At 32.4% G+C, this 21,621-nt stretch overlaps 1 protein-coding gene across 1 annotated transcript in view; it reads left to right on the top strand.

The window, feature by feature from the left end:
- LOC148282771 (protein held out wings-like) overlaps positions 1-21,621 on the top strand; it is a 129,209-nt gene that overhangs the window by 89,106 nt on the left and 18,482 nt on the right. The window lies entirely within an intron of this gene.

The following is a 21,621-nucleotide window of genomic DNA, read 5'->3' as shown; positions in this document are numbered from 1 at the left end:
TGCAAGGGAGGGACAGACAAACTATGTCTAAATACCTATTCATATTATTTCCCTGACACCGAGTATCCTCTTTCGATCTTGAATGTCTTCTGTTTTTTTCTCTCGATCATCACAGAAAACAGTATGTAGGTATAATATTTTGCTCATTACGTGTTAAGCCTGCTGGTTTTAATGAAGGCTATATTATTTTCATCTCACCGTTCAAACCATTTCGAAGTGCCTTGCTCGCTCATAGTTTTGCATTACAAATAGGTTTGTCTGTGCCTAGTGCCTACTTTGCATTTTTTCATGCTTAGCACGCGCCTTTAGTTGACGCAATATTGGCTTTGGATTGAAGATTGAACAGCAACGCACTTTTATATGCTTATTTATATCCGTAAATTAATTTTACGAGTATTTAATTTAATTCCCAGGCAAAACGCATTATTTTACTGTCTCTAAATTTGTTCGAGGTCAAGCATTTTGCATCAGTTTTAATATTGTAAAAAATATTGCGCAATCACATTGATGTTGAGCGATTTCTAGGTTAAATGCACTCGATAATGTAACCTTTATTTATTTCGTACTCATATCCGTTCTGTGTCCTAAAACTTATGAATATAGACGTGTAATATATTATACAAAATTTCCACTATAACCAGTTTCGTATGGCTGTCGTGTCGTATCTACCTCGCTAAAACAAATTAAGCAGTTTGTCATATTTGCGTTCCTGCTTGTGTCTTTAATATACGGCTAATGTCTGAGATAGCAAGGACATGCATCCATCTTCGTGTTTAGTATACGATTATATCATAATTTCATTTAAGTGTCTTGTAGAATGTTACATAAGCAGATAAACTTAAATTAACGCTAACAAGACATGATTTGATTTGATCTTAATCCCGGGATCATGACAGTTGACATATTACGCATAACATTGTCGCTATAGCCAACTAGTTGTGTACAATCAGAAATCAGAATAATGATGCACTTTTAATTTGTCTTCGCGACTATTCACAATAAATCTTTCTAGTTTGTTTTATGTTGAACAGGTGTTATATTGTAAATGACCTCATCGCACCCCGCAAAGAGCGCAAATGACAAATGTTTTTTTTTCTTCTATAAATATTTCGCAACTTTTTAATATTTTACATATTGTGAATGTTTCCTTCCCAATCTTGTTTAACTTTGACGCCATTTCCCGTTTTGATGAACTTTGATGTTATTTATTAATCGATTCACTAGATCAAAGATTCACCAGTTAAGCGGATGTTATTTTACGGTCGCTTTTTTTATAAATTCACTGCCATCTATTCGTTTTTTACTACTTTACGTGTGTAACACACGAAAAAACAATATTATCATAATCAATGCATTTAAATACAGTGTGCATACCTCGGATATTTAAATGTGTTCTAGCATTGCACTGAGCATATTCGTATGTGTATAACGTACACAAGCATACATAGTTTTAGTGTATGTAACTCATTTAAAGCTTGTTTTAGATACAAAGTAATCACCGTCTATGTATGGAGTGTTTTTGTCGTTTTTTATTATTTGGTATTTGTTCGAAAAATAAGAAAACGGAGGCTTTTTATAATTCATTCACGTAAGAACAGTCATTCAGACAGCATCGTGACGGGATATGACGCAAGCTATTTACGGAGTAGCCGTTGATCTTATTCTGTTGCGGTTTAGCTATTGTTTTTCTCCGAATCGAAAGTAGAACTAGCCCAGGTCTTTTAAAACCGGAAAACTACATGTCTCCGTGTTGACTGTGTACGAATTGGTTTTTTTTTATCATTGATATGTAGCGATTCTGTTCATTGAATTCCCTTCGATATTTTTAGACAATTAAAAAATTTTTTTTTTTTTGTTTCTGGAATTGCGTTTCTTTTAAAGCACTCAAATCCTGTCATTAAATTTAATTCTAATTGGATTATTGTATTTTTTGCATGCGATAATGACAAAGCTCCATTGAGGGCATTCAGAATCAGGTAATAAATAGCAGTTAATGCGGAGCACACAAAACTCTAATTACTACCATAACCTACCCAACGTAGTATTATAATATTATCGTTGTTTTGCGGTTTGATAGCAATGACGCGCTAGCTGTTTTACAGTAATATGTATCTCATTCTCTCGCGAATAAAAGTTTGCCAGATGGAACGGGATGACAGTATCGGAAATATCGGTTGCCGTTTATCTGATAGCGACACAGCGGTCATTCATGCGGCCCCCTCCACCTACACTCGGTACATGTCATGTACATACCTCCATTGCCAATCCATTCCGTGCTGCGTCCCGCATACAAATGTTAAATCGCTTGCATAATATCGTTTTCAATGAGATTCTGATATATGTATGCACAGAGACATTAATTATTTTCGCTATTTAAAACGCCAGGTCTAACTATTTTATTCATTGTCTAAAACATCTACGTGTCTTTTTATCTAGCTGAAATGTGGTACTGTTTATTGTGGTACCGTTTATTGTTGTACCGTTTATTGTGGTACCGTTTATTGTGGTACCGTTTATTGTGGTACCGTTTATTGTGGTACCAATGTTTATCTTTAATTCATCGTCTCTGTGGTTTCTTCTCAATTTAGCGCCTTTTGGGACCTTTATTGTTAGTAGATTTCTAAAACTCCTCCAAGCTACCATCCACTTTTACGACAAATATCGACGTACATTTTTTATTATTATTTTTTTATCAATAAATTTCATAAAGGTACATGTTTTTTAAAAATTCTATACATATCTACTTTTACACATCTAGTAAATGTTATCACTGTAACTATCCAAAAAAAGAGACCAACTCTTGTGCTTGGAGAGTGACTTACGCTGTTGTAGTTGTTTGTTTATAAGAGTCCATATAATTTTAAATACGAGTACATGAGAAAAAAAAAACATAGGATATATAAAGAAAAATCATAAAACAATAATACATTCATACTAATTTAAATTTAATGTAGTTTTTACACGTGTTCAAAAAATTTCTTTAGATTTACTTTAAATTTATTTTTTGAAATATTATTTTTAATAGGTTTTAGTTCATTGGGAAGGTTATTATAACTTTTTACTCCTTTAAAGACAAATATACATAAGAATTAGATTTTGCTGAACTTGTTTCCAGGAACAACCCTTTCTTATTTTCCTGATCTATAATTTTTCATGCTGTTAATCCAATACGCCCTCGATGTCTATAAACCGCATCGTATATTTTTGTGCCGATTTTCTTTTATTATTGTAACTGTTAAATTATTTGGCAACATTCTGATGCCCGTTTTTATGACTTCTTTTTATTTATTGAGTTCATTAAAAATTTCACACGCGATGTAGATGTACGTGCGGTAACAGTATTTCTCCACAGCCTGCTCAGACCAGGTTAAATACTGCCATCGATAAAATGACGGATCGGCTCATCAAATGTATCCGATTACTCTAGATATGTTCAATGTGCAGCTAGGGTAACTGTTTTGTGGTCAACACTGTTTTTGGTAAATTTACCTCCAAGTTATTTTTTTATTATTATTTATTGGGGATATCAACAGTAATACATGTAAAAAAATATAACAAATAAAATATACAGTGAATGAAATCAATGACAGATATCCACATAAATACATTAAATACACGTACAATACATACATACAAGTGTGTGAGAGGGTGGGTGAGTGGATGCTATATTGGAATGAGGGTGGACATGTGTGTAAATATTATTGCACAAGTGTCTGGAAAAATAAATATGTATAAAATATTAATAATTAGAGATAAAATAAAATAAGACTTTATTATTAAAACTAAGTATAATACAAAAAAGTAAATTTTAAGACGCGCATTTTAAATGTTATTTTTTTACAATCAAATGGATCAATAAGGGGAAAGTTCAAATTATATTCACGAACAAAACGTATAAGTGGAGAGTTCTGGGCATAGTTCGTAAGAACTGCTGGTACATGAAATAGAGAGCTCGACGTGTGACGGGTGCGGTATAATTTGCGGATTTAATTTGTTTAATCAAAATAATATTTTCAGTGCTGGAAATAGTTCAAACTCTAGCGTATCCGAATAATCAAAACGTTTTTTTTTCATTTATGTTTCATCTTATTTCATTTACTTATTTAAAGAAAACAACCGCCATTACAGCATACAAATACAATGCTTACAAATAAACCAAAATTATTGGCCAATTATATAATTTAAGATGTTGACTTCTTTCTAAATATATGCCGCTTACTTCGGATTGTTTTTGTATCCAAACATCTCAATTTTGTTTTGGGTGTCGTCTAATTATTATTGTACACAAATCTGGTTAAAGGTGCTAAAAAATATCCTGACAGTAAAATTTATACTGGAAACTTTTTTTGTAAAATTTATAGGTACGTATTTATTTTGTGTAAAATCACCACATTAAAATGAATATGATAATAGTATTTTTAATTAGTTGAATCAAACGCAGTATACAATATACGTTCATATAGTATATTAATTATAATTTGTTAGCATGTCATTTTAAGTTCTTTAATCCCTGTCCCATCCGAAACCACAATGATCAGTATGAGCAAGAAGACATATTGGCACATTAAAATACATTTTTAGAACGACTAAAATCTTAAAAAATAAAATATTTAAAAAAACAAATGGTTGCTTACTTCTGCAGGGGAAAGACTAGGAGGGGGGAGGGGGAGTCTGATACACCATCAACCGCGTGACCGCGCCCCCCTCGCTTCTCCCCTGCAGAAGTTAGCAACCATTTGTTTTTTATTTCTTTTTTTAAAATTTACTTTGTTCTAAATATTTTTTAAATATGCTAATATGTCTTCTTGCCCATACTGATCATCCTGGTTTCGGATGTGACAGGGTTTAAAAAACATCCTGTATATTTATGTTCTTACGTAGTGCGTTGCATTTGTCGCGGATTTATGACCCTACAAGTGATATTTATTGACCTACTTTCTGTTCTTTTGATCAAATAATCTCCGCGTTTGACATAGCACAATTTATTCGCGTTCATGAAATATTCTTACTTTATGTAAGCCATACGCTGTTTACTATCTGCGATGCACATTGATGTTGCTACTCCACTTGTATTTCAATATTAACAAAACGCGGCAGGTAATATGAAGTACCTGTTTTGTTCTAAGTCGTCGCGCGTTGTTTGCCGTATTTTGCCTTTTAATGTAATCCATTAGACTTGGTACGAACTGCGGAGAGATCAGTTGTTTTGCTTATCTGATTTTGGCTGCCTTTACCATTCAATTAGGCCAGGCGTTCTCCAATGTAATTTATCTGGATAAGGCTTGAGCACTCGCAAACTTCGCAACAAAGACCGAGGGATAGGCTAAACTAAACCGCCTCAAGACTTTAGACTAAATTCTTAGCTTTTGAAAACAACCGCAGCTTTGCTTAAGACTCCATTGAAATCATTTAATACATTTCCCTCTAATTAAATTGGCGCGACAGTATCAATAGTAGCTAAAGGTATTCGCTTCTATGTTATATATGCAACGTTATCGTGTCGTCAGAATCACACAACTGTTGGCCTGCCGATACACCTAATGCCTACGTTTCCTAATTGTTTGATAGTAAAACCAGTTTTATTGCCTTTTCCTTCTTGCGTTCAAGGGTTCGTTGCTTTGTATTAATTTCCGTTGAAATATCGATTATTTTTTAGAGGAGCGCTAATATAACATCGAGCAGATATGCAATATGCATATTTTTATCGTACGAGTTGAATTAGACCGTTTAAGATCGGTTTCTTGATAAACTTTGGTGGTTTTGATTGGTTTATCTTATCACGTATTTTATGTTACTAAACCAATTATACGTAGTTTGTTTTAAATGACACTTAATGACACACTAATTTGCTGCTGCTGATAGACCAATGATAATCATAATATTTATAATAAATTAACTAGTAGGTAGTCATGTTATTTAAATTTATTTCAACAGAGAGGGAAAACATTTTTGAGAAGGCAATATGGAAGTCTAGGCATTTACAGGGCTTATGACCTGTCATTGGCTGGTTTAAGTGGCCACTTTACACACTGTGTAACATTCACCATTCTGACCATATTGCCAGTCTGCAAGCATTTGGACATAATTAAACATTGTTGAGTCATGTTATTGTTTATTTTTGCATAAAAATGTCTGCTTCAATGTTTTATTGAGCCTAATTAGGCAGACTAGACATAATCCAGAGAAATCTATTACACAAGTTTGTATGTAGTAGATAAAGAATTTGTAATTTTTGTTAATAAACCATTATTATTATTATTATTTTAAAGAATCCGAGTTGCGATTTATTTATTTTAAAAGAATGAATGTAAATGGATGGATAAATTGATTTTTAGTTTTAATGGTAATGTCATAGGATTTAGATAATTGTGGTATATTTATTATTTATTTTTGTACATTTATTATTTAATTTTCAATCCGGAATTAGGGCACACATGGACATATTCTTTTGTGTGCTCTAGTAATAATACTGTATATGCTTGTATCTCATTTATAAATAATTGTATATGTATTATGTCTTAACTTTATGTTTGAAAACCTATCAAAATAAAAAAAATGTTTTATTAAGGTTAATGATACTTATGACTAAAATAACTATAAAAAGTACATTATTTACTGCCTTAAAACGTGAAAGCTACCTCTAGTTAGGCAGTTTAGATAACTCACCAGCAAAAACCAAAATATATATATGTATACTTTTGCTACTCAATTAATCTATTGTATAAATAATTAAATTTAAATTACTGTAATAAATATGTAACAATAAAATAAAATGTAAAAAAAAAAATGCTGATCAAAAGACCTGAATATAATTTTTCAAACAACAAGCGTCAGATAAATTTTTCACGTTTTATTTACCAACAAATAAGTTAGTTTCGAGAAATAAACATAGCATATATTTTTATATATTTTTTAAATATTTATAAATCATATAACCCAAAGTACTTTACAAGTTTTATACGTTGAATCACATTCCCAGGAGTTACAAAAACTCAATTCGGGACAAAAATAATATTAACATTTAGAAAATAACACATACTGAGAACAACAAAGAAACAAAGCAAGTTTAGCATCTTTATAACTAAATATAGCACAACAATATATACGCCAAAAACCTTTTCTAACTCAAGCGGAATAAATATATTAAAAAAAACGCTTTTAAGAATAAAAAAGTAGTTAATCTACTAAGGGAGATAAGGTCATTAACATCACATGGCATGCAGATGATGCTGCTATAGTGATGATGAGAACACATCCATTTCAGTTAGTAAACATCTGGATGCCTAAGAAATGTATAGTACAATGAACACATGATTATTGGAAACATAATTCGGATATACAAAACGTGTGTCAGACCAAATCATGGTGTATACAACAGAGGCGAGGATAGATAGAGAGAAAATAAAAATACGGAAAACCTAGTAGAAAAACTAAATAGAAAAACTAAATAGATAAACCAAATAACTGCTCAGAACGTCAGAGATGAAAGTACTAAAGGCAATCGCAGGGAAACCCAAAAGAGGCAGAATCTAGAGTCAAAAAGTTAGACGGATTTACGATACCCATTGCATAGTAAATAGATTATTTATTTATTTTGTTCATTAACGCCCAAAAGGCATTTACAAAAAATAAAAATGAAATACATGCTAACATACTAAATAATAAACAGAATATACAGAAAAAAATTGTGAAATTAGTTAAAAAGGATATGATAAAAAGTTTTACAAAGTAAAAAAAAAAACAATAACAACAAAGGTATGCAAGAAAAAACAGTAAGCATATAAACAAAAAATGCAAAGATATAAGCTTATGAAATAAACTATGTAAAGCAAACAATAAATAAAGTGTTACGGTAAGCAAGAAAGACATTTTTAAGTTAAAGTAATAAACAAGCAAGCATATATTATCACGAAAAAATAAGAAATAAAAATATGTATCTATGAAATGCGTATTTGCCAATACTACAATGCAATTTGATATAATAGTAAAAAATAAAAAACAAGTATAAGGTAATAAAAATAAACAAGTAAGTATTTTTTTTTTAATTTATGAAATTGAATTGTCAATAATAGTTTGACGAGTAGCTACAAATAAACTTGATGTTGTGGACTTATAAGATGGTAAAGAATTGGACAGAATGTCTGCAGCCGTTCCATAAGTGTTACCTAACCTATGCAGTCTCAGTATCAATGAATTGTTTTGTTGGTTGGAAGAAGTACTGGAGCAATGAAACAATAAAGTACTCCTAGTGTTGACAGCAGGTACTCTAAAATAAATCAATTCAAGTATTTTTGGTGCGTCAAAAAGAGAGTTTACAATTATGGAGATATTACGTCAATAATTCCATTAATGGACAGCTCCAAAATCCCCCATACCATTGCCCACGAAATCCCGGCTGTTTATTTACCAGTAAAAAAAATAATTGAGAAAAAATGAGTATTCGTGTCTACCGTTTCATTTTCTCTGCCCCTTGCGGGTCGATGTTTCTGCGTAGCCCTGGGCATTAGGTGATTTCTGTAATGCAAGTTTCGAGTTGTATCAATTAAAGTAATCGCTTGTACTTGCAAAACCTCGCACACATTACGAGGGAACGCTGCGAGACAAGTATCGGGATTCGCGCGCACATTAAGCCGGCATTTATAATGAGCCTAATCGTAATCTTCAGTGAGCTGTTGCTGCGACGGGGTACGAATTACTTATTGAAAATTCAAAACCTTTTGGTTTTTTTTTTTTTTTTTTTAATTTGAAAAATTTGTTTATAAACCCTTACGGATTATTACATTCATTTGAAAAAAATATTATAAACATTTTTCATTCATACTCTGTTGTTCAAAATAATATTTTTTACATCTTTTGAAAAGTTTGTCTGAGTCTTTTGTTTAACTTTGTCTGGTAGTTTATTACATAATTTCAGTCCCTGGTTCATTAGTCTTGATTGTCCTTGTCTTGTTTTAGAAAGTTGTAAATGGTATTTTTCTGATATTCTCGTATTATGTCAATGTTGAAAACATTTTTTTACAAGTTTTAGTTCTTCGTCTACAATTACATTAGTGGCTAATTTATGGATAAATTTTAATGATTCTAGTTAAAAGAGTTCAGTTATATTTAATTGCTTAGTTTGTTTAAAAAGTTCTCTAGTTGCAGTTAGATAGGGAAGGTCATATACTAACTTTAATATTTTATTTTGTTGTCTTTGTAGTCTGTTTATGTCATTTTAATATCCTGTTCCCCATAGTAGTTGCGTATAACATATTTTAGTTTTTACATAGGCTTCCTACATTAGATTTTTTTCCGTTTTTGGAACAAAGTTTTTGATTTTTAAAACAAGACTCGATAATGTCGCCACTTTGCTAATTAAATTGTTGATATAAATTGTCCATGTCAATTGTTAGTCGTATTTAACATGTTCAATTTCAGTGAGTCGTTCATTATTTATGTAGGCATCTACTTTATGACATTTTTTTCTAGATTCAAAATGGATAATATTGCATTTTTTTTCATTAAGTGTAAGTAAGTTTGTGTTTGTCCATTTAGTCAACACAGTTAGGTCTTTGTTTATGTCATTGTTTGTTAATACGTCTGTTTGTTTTTATATAATAGTCCAATGTCGTCGGCATACATAATAATTTTTCTCTTGAAATTCTAGTGACAAATCATTAATGTATAAAATATATAATGTATAAAATACATAATATTGGACCCAAAATAGATCCTTGTGGTACTCCAAAATTTACTGCTTGCAAAAGGCTTTTTTTCTTCGTTTAAATGGCACCTTCGGGAGATATCCCCAGTTATAACCATTGATTAAATATATTTTTTCATTGTTATACGTGTCTAATACAGGGTTTTTTGCTGCTATATTATAATATTTGTATAGGCCTTATTTTTTTACCCAAGCCGGAGCCAATACTAAATAACAACCAATATTTTATCACACGTAAGTGAAAATACCGCCTCAAACTGAGTTATGGATGTTTATTATTTTAACAAAACGTGAAGTACAAGTTCAAATTTAAGAACCAGGATTTTCGGCGTCAGTTATCAGACATAAGATGCACTAGTCCGTGAGTATAAAGTAAATTTCAAACGAGAGCTTCAGTTCATTGTTCAGATCAGATCAAATAATTTCCATAGATGTCTATTATTGCTGTATTGTCATTCTCGACATTTTGTTTACAATTAATCAATAGAAACCAGGTGAAATTATTTATATTTGTACGCTCGTCAACGCATTGTTCACAAATCATACTCGGTATTCACCAGCCCTCACGCATGTATTGAAATGAGGATTCTAATGTAATTCCAATCCCACATTGATATTTCCGCATGGTTGACCCTTTCCCGGATGTATCCAAAATGGATTTGAAATCATGAGGAAATACAAGGGTTATAACGATAACAACTGGCATGTTACCTTTGTGATATCAAGGGGTCTTCTGCTCTCCTGTTTGCTAGCATAATTATTCCACGATCGCTAGTGTTTCTAAATTATCAAAAAAATGCGTGAGTTCATTTGTAAAATATGGTTGTTTTTCAAGACTATCTTGGAAATTTGGTTGTATGCAAGTTTAAATTTTAATTATCAACTTTCATAATATGTATATTCCCGTTTCAAAGATCTTCATTTTTGGTGAAATCTATCAATCTTTTTTTAAGCTTTTCATTAAATAAATTTTATGACTACGTTTTATGGCGCCCTGATTCCGCTGATATCTCAAATAGTCACATATTACGAAAATAGCTTATGGTTATGGTGTATGATAGATTAAATTAAATGATCTGATTTTTATTTTCTTTCAGTTTTTCACGTTTCCTCTAGATTCAGTTTCTAATTTTTAAAATTTTTTGTGTCGGTGAAATATAATTTCTGTTGGAAAGGATAATCCTACTAAATCCAGATTGATGAATTTGAATTTTTTATTTTCAATCGGGTTTTTATTTTCCTGCTTAAAAAAGTTATTATTGAATGTTTACAAAAACTTTTTGGGATAATAACAATTACCTATTCTTGTATTTTGAAGATTTTTACCCCTAAAATATATATAATATTTATTTATTTATTATTACAACTAACGGCTGTAGCCAATTTGTACAAAATTAAAGTTGAATACAAAGTTATATAATATAAAGAAAGAAGAAATTAAACAGTACCTTCATCTATTCTTTTTTGTACCAACAATGATCTTAGACCGTCGATGCATATTAATCAATAATACACTAGGTAAAACTGTCTTCAATTGACTTAACAAAAAATAACATTTTCTAATAATTGTTTATTCACAATTTATTAAAAGACTAGCGGACCCGACAGACGTTGTCCTGCCCGAACGTTGGCTCGCCTGCTATTTACTACATTGGAAAAGACTTTTCATTGATAAGTAGGTACTTAGGTACTTGTTTATGATTAAATTCCAAAATGAATTTAAATAGGTACCAAGGTACTTGTTTATGGTTGAATTCCAAAACATAAAATAAATATTTTTTCAAATATGGCATTCTTTTTGCAGACGTCAATCTTCGCTCGTCTTACCTACAAACGGGTGTACTTATGTAAGAAATACGATTTTTTTAATGTATTGAATTTAATATTATTTTAGTGTTACCAAAACTCCAATAAAAATAAATAAATGGGTAGAAATGGTAAGGAATTTAAGGAAAGAATCTGATTGAGATCCACAAAAAACAAATGCTGTTTGTAAACATTCAAAAACAAACTTTTTTATACACAAAAAAAACATCTTTCCATTTTTTTGTGAATGCAACCCTGGTAGATCTATGAATAAAACATTTATGCTCCTTACTTCTTTTTTACATATTGGATTGAAGATTTTAATATCTACGAACACGCACAGCGCGAAGATCTATATTTCTCTGAAAACCGCACGTAAATCGGTTAAGCCGTTTAGGAGGAGTTCAGTGACATCACACGTACAGAGGAATTATATATTTTAAGATAACATAAGAAAATTTATGGACGCTTTTAGTTTTGTAATTAGTTAATGGCTTAATCCCAGTAAGATGTACCAGTCTTAATAATTGACCCTAAAGTTGACTGTAGACAGCGTTAATTAATTATACAGAAGAAGCACTTTACGAGAGAGTGTAGGTTCTCTATAGATACCTATAATAAATGTGTACATTGTGTACGGATTGTCCAGCGGAGAAAATTGTTTGAAATAACAGTTCAGTCGACCCCATTCCACAGCTCTTGGGGAATAAACCATGAAAAGCATTCGCAGTAATTCTCAGGATAAAATAATAATATGTATAAGTATGTCTAGAATTTCATTTCACAGTGATAAAATTACCATTGTTTATAGTTTGTAAATGCGCAAAGCATTTCATTGGATTAAATAATCTAAGTAAGATTATTGTCCACGATGACAAACGTCGACGATAGGTAGGACTATTAAATGTCTCGGAAACTACTTACTAATTCCATCATCGAATTTGATCGAATAAATACTATTCTTATTACATACATATATTTTTTAATACGCGATGTAAAATAAGCCCCTTGGAGTATGAACATAACGGCTCACGACATTCTATACTTTAAATTAAAACAATTTTTATTTATTTTATTCAAAATATATTTATGTAACATTTATTGAGACACAAATCGCAACTCGATGGAACCAAAGTCCTGTTTTGAGTTGGGACGAATATTATGTGTATAACATTTTAACAACATACATATCACCACATACAGAACAAAAACATCATTCAAAAATACAATACATATAAAATAACAGACAACAAAAAAAACATTTGAAGTACATGAAAAAAATAAAATTGAAATTAACTAACTGAAATATTTGAAAAACCATCGAGAAGTTTCTCACTCTAATTCTATAGTATATAATAATAGATTTTGTCCTTAAGAGCTTAATACGCCCTTCCAAAACATTAAACACTCTCGGTGCGGTAATATAAAAAATAAATATACAAACTTATTGAAATAAATACGCTACGCGGACAGTTTCCAGGTGACAAATCCAACGGAACAAATAAGTTGGTAGTTGTGACTGCTCCCGTCAATTTGGCGATCGGAAGTTCCTCAAAATTCACGCATAATTCGTCAAGTCTTCGTGCCGTATATTTCGGGAGATGTGTCGTTATACAATCCGTGACACGTCGCCATTTGTGGGCGGTGCTGGCAACGTTCGTGGTGTGAGCGATGACACCACGAAATGGGAGAAAAAACCCGACGGAAGCTGAGATTTCGGGTGCACATGCATATACAGTCGCCATAGCGTCGGCTTCCCACTCGCATCCTCCGCGGTCCAGCTCTGGCTCTTGCCGACTGCCGCTCGTGGTAATTACGATGGGGAACTGGTCCAAATCTATTACGTTTTCCCGCATTTACAACCGTGTATTGGAAATGCTCAATATATTTACTAATTTCCCTTTCTGCGGAATGAGGACGGAACTCATAACTTATGCACAGCGCGAATTTATGACTTTTCAACGAATCAAATTCGTAAATTAATAAGAATGATCTGTGTGTTGACAGCTTTCTTAATAATTTGCTATTTTTTTGCACTAAAAAAATATGGATTCTTTTACCACAAATATTAAACATAATATATTTTTGAGTAATATAATTTTATATATAATTATATTTTGTTGTTTTGATTGAATTGTCGCCGATTTTAGAGAATCAAATTTCACCTACCGTTTTATCATACACCTACTTGTTTTTATTTCCGTTTTTATTCAATCATTGTAACACTCTACTTATTTTGATAGTCTTGTCAACATTGCTATTGTTAACGTTAACTGGTAGAAATTGTCAGCAGGCGATTGTTAGTGTAATGTATGCAATCGTAATAATGTAAATGCAGTGTAAAAATACAAGCCAATAAAGACAGTTATTATTTAAAACTTACCCAATACAATAAAAACAAACTTATAAAAATACAAATGCCTTCTGCGATATCCAAGTAAATGACACAATCCGGCAACTACACGTGGACCGGGCCATCTTCTAGGAATTTAGCAAAAACATGTGTTTGCACTTGTGCGATACTGCGACAGTGACTAGTGACTACCGAACATCTACGAAAGCTACCCTTCGGATATTTTTATCTGTTATGCTATCCATAGTGTTGAAGTGCTTTATCTGTTTAGTTTTTTATTGTTTACTTTTTAGCACGAACACTTTACAAATTTACTATTATGCTCAATGTTTGTTTTTGAAAATTAATAATTTTATGTTGCCAGAATTTCACTCGTCCATGTACTTTGTAGCTGCAAGACGATTAGTAATCTAGCTTCAATAGGTAAATGTTATCAACTATCAAACATCCTAATTTAGTAAATGAGGTCTAGAATTCCAACCGTCCATGCGCTCAGTAGCTGCAAGACTTGTTGTTATCTAACTTCTATTTTTATAAATTTGTTTTTTTATTTCATTTTTTAAAATATCACTAAAACTCTAAACTCCATTGTCAAATAAAAAAATAGAAATGTAAATAGGGGCTAATTTTTTTTTACTGTCCATGCGCTCTGTAGCTGCAAGACGTGTAATTTAGCTCCTATATATCATAACTGGAGACGAGAAACAAGAATCCTAACCGTACATGCGCCCTGTAGCTGCAAGACGTGCTGGGATATTTATTTACTGTGCAGCGCCCTTGAGGTGATAGGTGATTTTCACAAAAACGGCGCTATATAAATTGTCCAAATACAAATAAATAAATAAATACAATTTTCGATTGCAAACGAAGGAAGAAAATAATTCAGAATTTGTTTCTGTGTCCTGGCGGATTAAGATTACAGAACCAGAATCCTCGACGAGCGCTTTCGACTCGATGGCTGCTTTCAGGTAAAAATCCTGAAAAAGGAAATCGAGTGAAGATAAGTTCGCCTCGTAGTGAAGTGGTCGGCGCGCCTACCGTGCTCGAGGTCTCGGGGTTGATTCCTAGGAAGATCGCCATGAAATATTGATTAAAACCGTGGTTCTTCACTGCAATATTTCACGTTCCTGGACTGGCACTCGAAGCGCAAGGCTGATCATGTAACTGATGATCGATACACCCATCTGGTGCGGACGGGGAGTACGGTGATGTTGATGAATGTCCTTATTTTTAATATTCTGCGAGTCGTTACTCTTTGAAGCATCGTTGGCGGTGCTGTTTGATTTACTCGAGTGAATCCCCAGTAAATTTTATTTGCAATAAAATATGGATGTGTCGGTTGCGAAATAACCTAATTTTCTTAAATGGGTATCGGTTCATTACAGTCTTGTGATGTTTCTCGAATCCGATTCATCCCGATATTTGTTCCAGAGCGGGAAGAGATACGCGAAGGAGTGTGCAGTCGTTAAATTTATTGATGAGAACTTTAATGATCTTATTTGTGCGGAGCTGTTTTGTATGTTATTAACGTATTCATTCCGCCGTTTATTTTATTTGCAGTCAATTTTCTAATGTGACTTGGCTTACTTAACGCGAACATCACGGTTAACTTACTATAAGTTATCGTTTTTGGCTAGTTACTACTTACTATTTTTGAGTTGCGTCTCTGGGTTCAAACGAAAAAAAATGATTTATGACACAATTTATAATTCACATATTCTTAATTTTGTAACTGTATATTGATTTAAATGTTTTTTTAACCCTGTTTGTTTCGTGCGAAAAGTTTAAATTGAGACCTAAATTATAGTTGTTTATTGATATTATTGCGAAAATTCTAAATTGAGTTGATTTCTGGAAAGGAATTCAAGAAATTGAAATAAAAATAGACACAAACTTGTATCGGGTCATAGCGTTTGTAACTAACAGAAGTATGGCAGGCCAATACTAGTACCGTGTGATGGAAGTAGTGATTGAACAAAGCAGGTTTACATTTGATTTGTTATCCAGTCGATAGCAGAACACGACATATTTGACTTTATCCACCTTTCTTCCTGATGGCCAGGAATGCTTTACAGCGCATGACGTCACATGAATCTCGCTAACTGCGCCGTCCCTACCATTGTATTGTTTTCCTAGCCTAATAATGCAAAGTACTTTGAACACAATGGGCATCGCGTCCCCGCTCCATTGGCCATAGGAGTTGGAACACCTAGTAGGAAACATTACTCTTATCCCGAGTAGATCGATTGTATCTGTTTGTTCATCCGACACGAACTCTTGCCCGGTCTATCTACGTCTCTACCTACCCCACTAGCAGCTTGGAAATCAGCGGGATTCTGTAACTAATTCGTATCGTATGAGAGGGAACGAGAGCAAGATACGCAATCAATTGCGTTAGAGCGAGATGGATATATGACGAACGAACGAACTTACGAAACGAAATTGTGACAGAATAAGCATGCTGTCCTCGTATCTTGTAACAAACGAATAAGGACATGTCACTCCGTGGGTGACTCCGTGCAAAGAAAACACTTAAATAGCTCTACCAAACAACTCGGTTGCGGTTTTAATAATTTTTAGATCTTTTTTAAGAAGTAATTTCAACGAAAATGTGTATTTTGAAAAGTGATAGTTATTTTCATATTAATATTTGCAACAGAAAGGAAAAGCATATTTCAGTTTCAGTTTCAGTGCTGCAGAGCAGCGTTTATTTTTATAATTAAAAAAATACATATAATAATTTGTTACCCACTAAGTCTAAAGACTTTTCGGTGGGACACATTTTTTTTATGACAGGTTTATATTACATTTATTTTATTTATATTTTACAGATTTATTTATAAACAGGCACTATAAAGTATCTAGAAGACATTTCTTCGGTTCTTTTTTTTCATTTGAAGATTTTTCATGTTAATGATGGTTTGATTTGAGAAGGGGATATGGAAATTTAGGCATTTACAGGGCTAATGACCTGTCATTGGCCGGTTTAAATGGCCGCTTTATACTCTGTAGCATTCACCATTTTGGTCATGATTAAACATTCATATTTCCATCAGTTGGCTTTTGCAAAGTAAGAGAGCTGAAACCTTTATCATGTTGATAAATCAATTCACTACTATATCTACAGCCATTTGAACATACTCAAAACATTGTTGATGGTTATTTTCGTTAAAAAAATGTTTTTCGTTTCGGTTTTCCATTGCACAACTTGTCACCTTTTTAGTAGTATTTTGCAAACATACTGTTTTCAGCGATTTATTTACTAATTATTTATTCAATTATCAAATTAATTAGATATTCAAAATTCACACTTTGTAAAAATTTTATTTTTTTGCACCACAATAGGCCAGGGTATTGCAGCGGTGAATTACACTGACACCTGAGAAAAATCACACGGACTTAGAAGATCATTTCAAATTGTCAATCAAGTCCAACGTCTATCGCTTGTGGTTTTCTTTTATCACTGTTGTTGAGGAGTGGACGAGGTGTGAGGAAAATTGAGAGATTTTGAAGAATGGTTAGGCAACTCCACTAACCTGATGATGCGTTAAGGCTTGACGTGGTGCTGGAATCTTGCTGGTGAAGCTGGCGGCACAGCTCTATTGTAGATAGTGTTTGTTGGTAGCACTTGACTTAAGTGATGGTAGTTGGGTATTAGCGATTTAATGTTTTAATTGGCACTCACCAACCTACTAGAAATGCTTTATGCATGGTTAAAAAATTTAAAATTTATGTGTGTTTTGTCTTACCCGGAACATTTTATCAGACTTGTCAAGGATTGTCCGTAAGGGCGTTTTATTATACAATGCAAATCTTAATCTGTATGCGTCAAGTGGTCATTTCTCTGTTGTCCTATTATGGTTTTATATCACTTGTATTATCATCTTATACGACCTTTATAGTTGCTTTATCTCGCTTATTATTTAGCTATTCTTGTCTTGGCATAAACAAGGTTTTTCAAGGCTGATCTGTAGGACGTTTTTATCGATATTTTTTATTTATTATGAATTGTTACCCTCGAAGTATACAATATGTATACTGAAATGCTTAATAACTGAGCGAACATACACTCATGCGGGTGCAGAAAGAGTTTTGTATGTTACCATTATACAAGTTTTATATAACCCTTTGCAAAATAGTATATTGCTTTTTCCTAAACATTGCTTGTCTAGTTTTTGCCTTCTTATTCCTCTTTGGGATAAAATAGTTCAATCTTTATTTTTTAAAACTCCACCTTGGAAAAAGCTTAAATAATCAATATGTATATATTTTTTAGGTGATCCCGTGTAAGTTGGATTTGTTCCGACGTTGCGGCTACGACAAACCCAGTACCCACCTAAATGTTTTTTCGTTGTGAAGGTAATAGTTTGAGAAACTCTCCTAGAGACAACATAATTCATAAAAAATATTCACCTAATCTTGATGTAGGTTATAATGCTCTTACTAACTTGTTTTTCTTCAATAAAATTTTACTAGCAACCTTTAGCCAAGTGCTAAAGAGTTTTATGATTTCTCTCAAGAACATTGAAATTTTTCGACCGTTAATAAATCAAACTGGTCGTCATTGCAAGCTAATTTAGTTAATTTATTCACTTCCCAAGTACGTGGCTAGCATAGTGTACGGTCGTCTCTTGAGAACTAAACGAGGTTGTAAAATACCTCGCTCAAGAGGATGGAATAGAGTAGAGCTGAATTGGGAGAAACAGATATGCAACTTTACTATCCCACTGTTCGGAGGATGTGATGCTGGCGTCTTTCTGAGAATGCTGGCTGTCAAGACGACGCCGACGCTGGTACAGTTAATTTGTTGGTTAGCGGCGGGTCTGGTCGACGCTGGCACAATTTATACTTAAAAATGTAAGTGACCGGTTGAACGTTTTGATATTTTCTCCATTTTTTGTTACATGAAATAAAAATGAAATGAAATTAAGACTAGAGGGAAGCTTATAACATGTATAGTCTCGTAGGGACAATTGGATATAAAATATATGGAGTTGATCCGAAATACCTACGTCGTGACATCCAAATTTGTGCGTAGATTTTTGTGGTCACTGCTTAAAAAAATTCCTGATTTTTGGGAAAACTTGCGTTGACTTTACTTCTTCATCCGATGTTCGACATTTTGACCTCCATTACAGTGGCCATCTTCAGGGTTACGTTAAAATTAAATAACGGCTGTGTCCCCATAAAATCACCACAACTTAAATGACATCCAGGCTTGATCTCCTGTTAGGTCTCGATAACGATAAAACAAATTGTCCTAATCATTTAAAAGCCACCAAACAGTTGGCTGACACTCAATTTCTCCATTCTGAACTCATAAAATAAATAAATGAATGGTGTTCTACGACAATTCGTGCAGGTAAAGCAATAAGATATAGGAAGATGGATATTAAAAAATATTTTATATATTCAAGATGTAAATTCATATGAACATACTTAAATATACATTATTTGACGTAGAAGCTGGCAAAGACGTGTCATAATCAAGTGTACCTAACAAATATTATAAATAAAAGCAAATTCGTTTAGAGTCCAGAGTTTCGTTCGGCACGATGGCAATGTATGAAGGTGAAATATCAAAATGGAATTATATATTAGGCTGTTTTCGTAAGGGTTAGACAGAAGGGGTAAAAAGCTACATTACACAATTTTTTTAGACTTTTCCGACACTCGCCAAGAAGTTTGTCTAATCGTTTTTTTTTTAAAAACCTAATGTCATTTTCTTTCTGCTTCTGCGATAAATTTATTGTTCAACATAGAATTTAGCGCATCATTACACTTGTCTAATCGACTACACACCTGTTGGCGTTTTATCCTTTCAGTTATTTTTTTATTTTTTTTATTAACGCGGCAATTTAAACATTTGTTTAGACTTAGATTGACATATGATAGACAAATAACTAGGAATACATTTTCAAGCTCATTATATTTCAGATTTATATCTGGACCAGAGACGGAGAAATCAATTTGAGAAATGAATTTGATCTTTTTTTTTTATAAAACTATTTATTCACAAAACAAGAATAAAATTAAAGTGCCGCTGAATTGCAAGCATGTAATTCGTCGGGTGGTTTTTATATACTATTAATTGTTATGTATTTAATGTACATTATTTTTTTTAAAATTTGTTTATTTTTCCATACATGTATTATTTACATATAAATATCATTACAAAAATACACTTTAGAAAAATGCATCTTAAAATTAAGCTGTAACATAAATTAGAAAAAAATCCCCACAAAGACTTCAGCGTCTGAGCGTGGGCCATTCCTTTTTTAATTATTAGAAAGTTTATAGCATATCAATATGGTACGACATGACCATGAAAAGAAAAGAAAAGAAAAAGAAAAAGAAAAGAAAAACCAAATTAACATATGGTGATATTGCGAAAACATGATTTATTTGCAGTATGCATATTTCCTTTTTTTAAATTTTTATAAGTATGTGTCTTATCTGTTCCTTCCATGCTAATTTAAGACCTCAAATCTACTTTAAACTGTACCAGTGATTTTTTTTCTAGTTTTTTAGTTATAAGATTGAAGGATCTTGGACTAACATGTAAGGAGTGCCTCTGCGCGAACTTAGTTCTGCATCCTGGAACTGACAGTACACTATCGGATCTATTACAAATACTATTTAAATTATTACTAAACAATTCCCTATTCAAGTACATTAATCGTATTATTTAAACACCTTATCAAAAATCAGAAATTAAAATATGACCTGTCGTTGCCTAGTTGAATTACTTTACACACCACGCCAATTTTTATGAAATCCCTCGAAGGTTAAATCCAGTACAAACTTGCATACGAAGATTATGACATATTCAAAACGGCCGGTTCCTTAGTACGTGAAAACATAAAGTGTAAATAAATGATTTATAAATAGTAAAAATTTGTAATACCAAGAACGAGGGATTCATTGCAACATTATGCTCATATGCCATTATAATTGTCATTCAATATTAGAGCCAAAAGATCTAGTGGACGATTTTCTTATCTTGTTTGCGCACGCGCAATCGTCACCGTGCATAATCTGTTTTGCACAGATTTTACTCTGAATTTGTACGAAAAGTACCAGATCTTCTAAAATCCTGCGTCAGAGGGAGAAGACAATGTACATATCCCGTGCACCGCCCGCGCCTGCGCAGAAATGAAGTTCACTGGTAATGTCACTTAGAACATGCGTACTGACAGAATATTAGTAAGAATTTAAGTGACTTAGTTCCGCATAATGTTCGTATAATGTTAGTGCGTATTAAACAGCATGCAAACAAAAACAATTCAAGATTTAGCGTTCGTAGCTGTCATTGCGTATAATACTCTAATTGCTTATTAACCATGTCAGACTTATCATATTTTTTTTTATTTAAAAAAAAAATATTCATATAACAAATTTAAATACAATATTACTACTAAATACAATTTTTACATGAATTAAATACGTATATTTACATTAACGTTTCCCATTACGTAAAATAAATAAAAAAAACAATTCTTGTGTACATAATGGGGAGTGACGTCTTACAATAGTTGGTTTATTTTATTTTTAATTATGTCATTATAATATTACTTAATATTGAAATTGACAAAATGTAAGGAAAATCACTGCCAGTGTTTTTGGCCAGGAGCCGCCTGTACTAAAAAAATATTGTTTACAAATTTTTTTGTTGTTTATATAACAAAAGCGAAAGAAAATGAGAGATGATATCTTCTCTATCTTTCCTGATATCAATTATTGAAAAATTTACATGCAA

The sequence above is a fragment of the Micrasema longulum genome, unplaced genomic scaffold (assembly GCF_059751315.1).
Source record: "Micrasema longulum isolate JH-2025_06_02 unplaced genomic scaffold, ASM5975131v1 h1tg000297l, whole genome shotgun sequence".
In the NCBI taxonomy this organism is placed as follows: domain Eukaryota; kingdom Metazoa; phylum Arthropoda; class Insecta; order Trichoptera; family Brachycentridae; genus Micrasema; species Micrasema longulum.
This window is presented reverse-complemented; position numbering and strand designations above follow the sequence as displayed.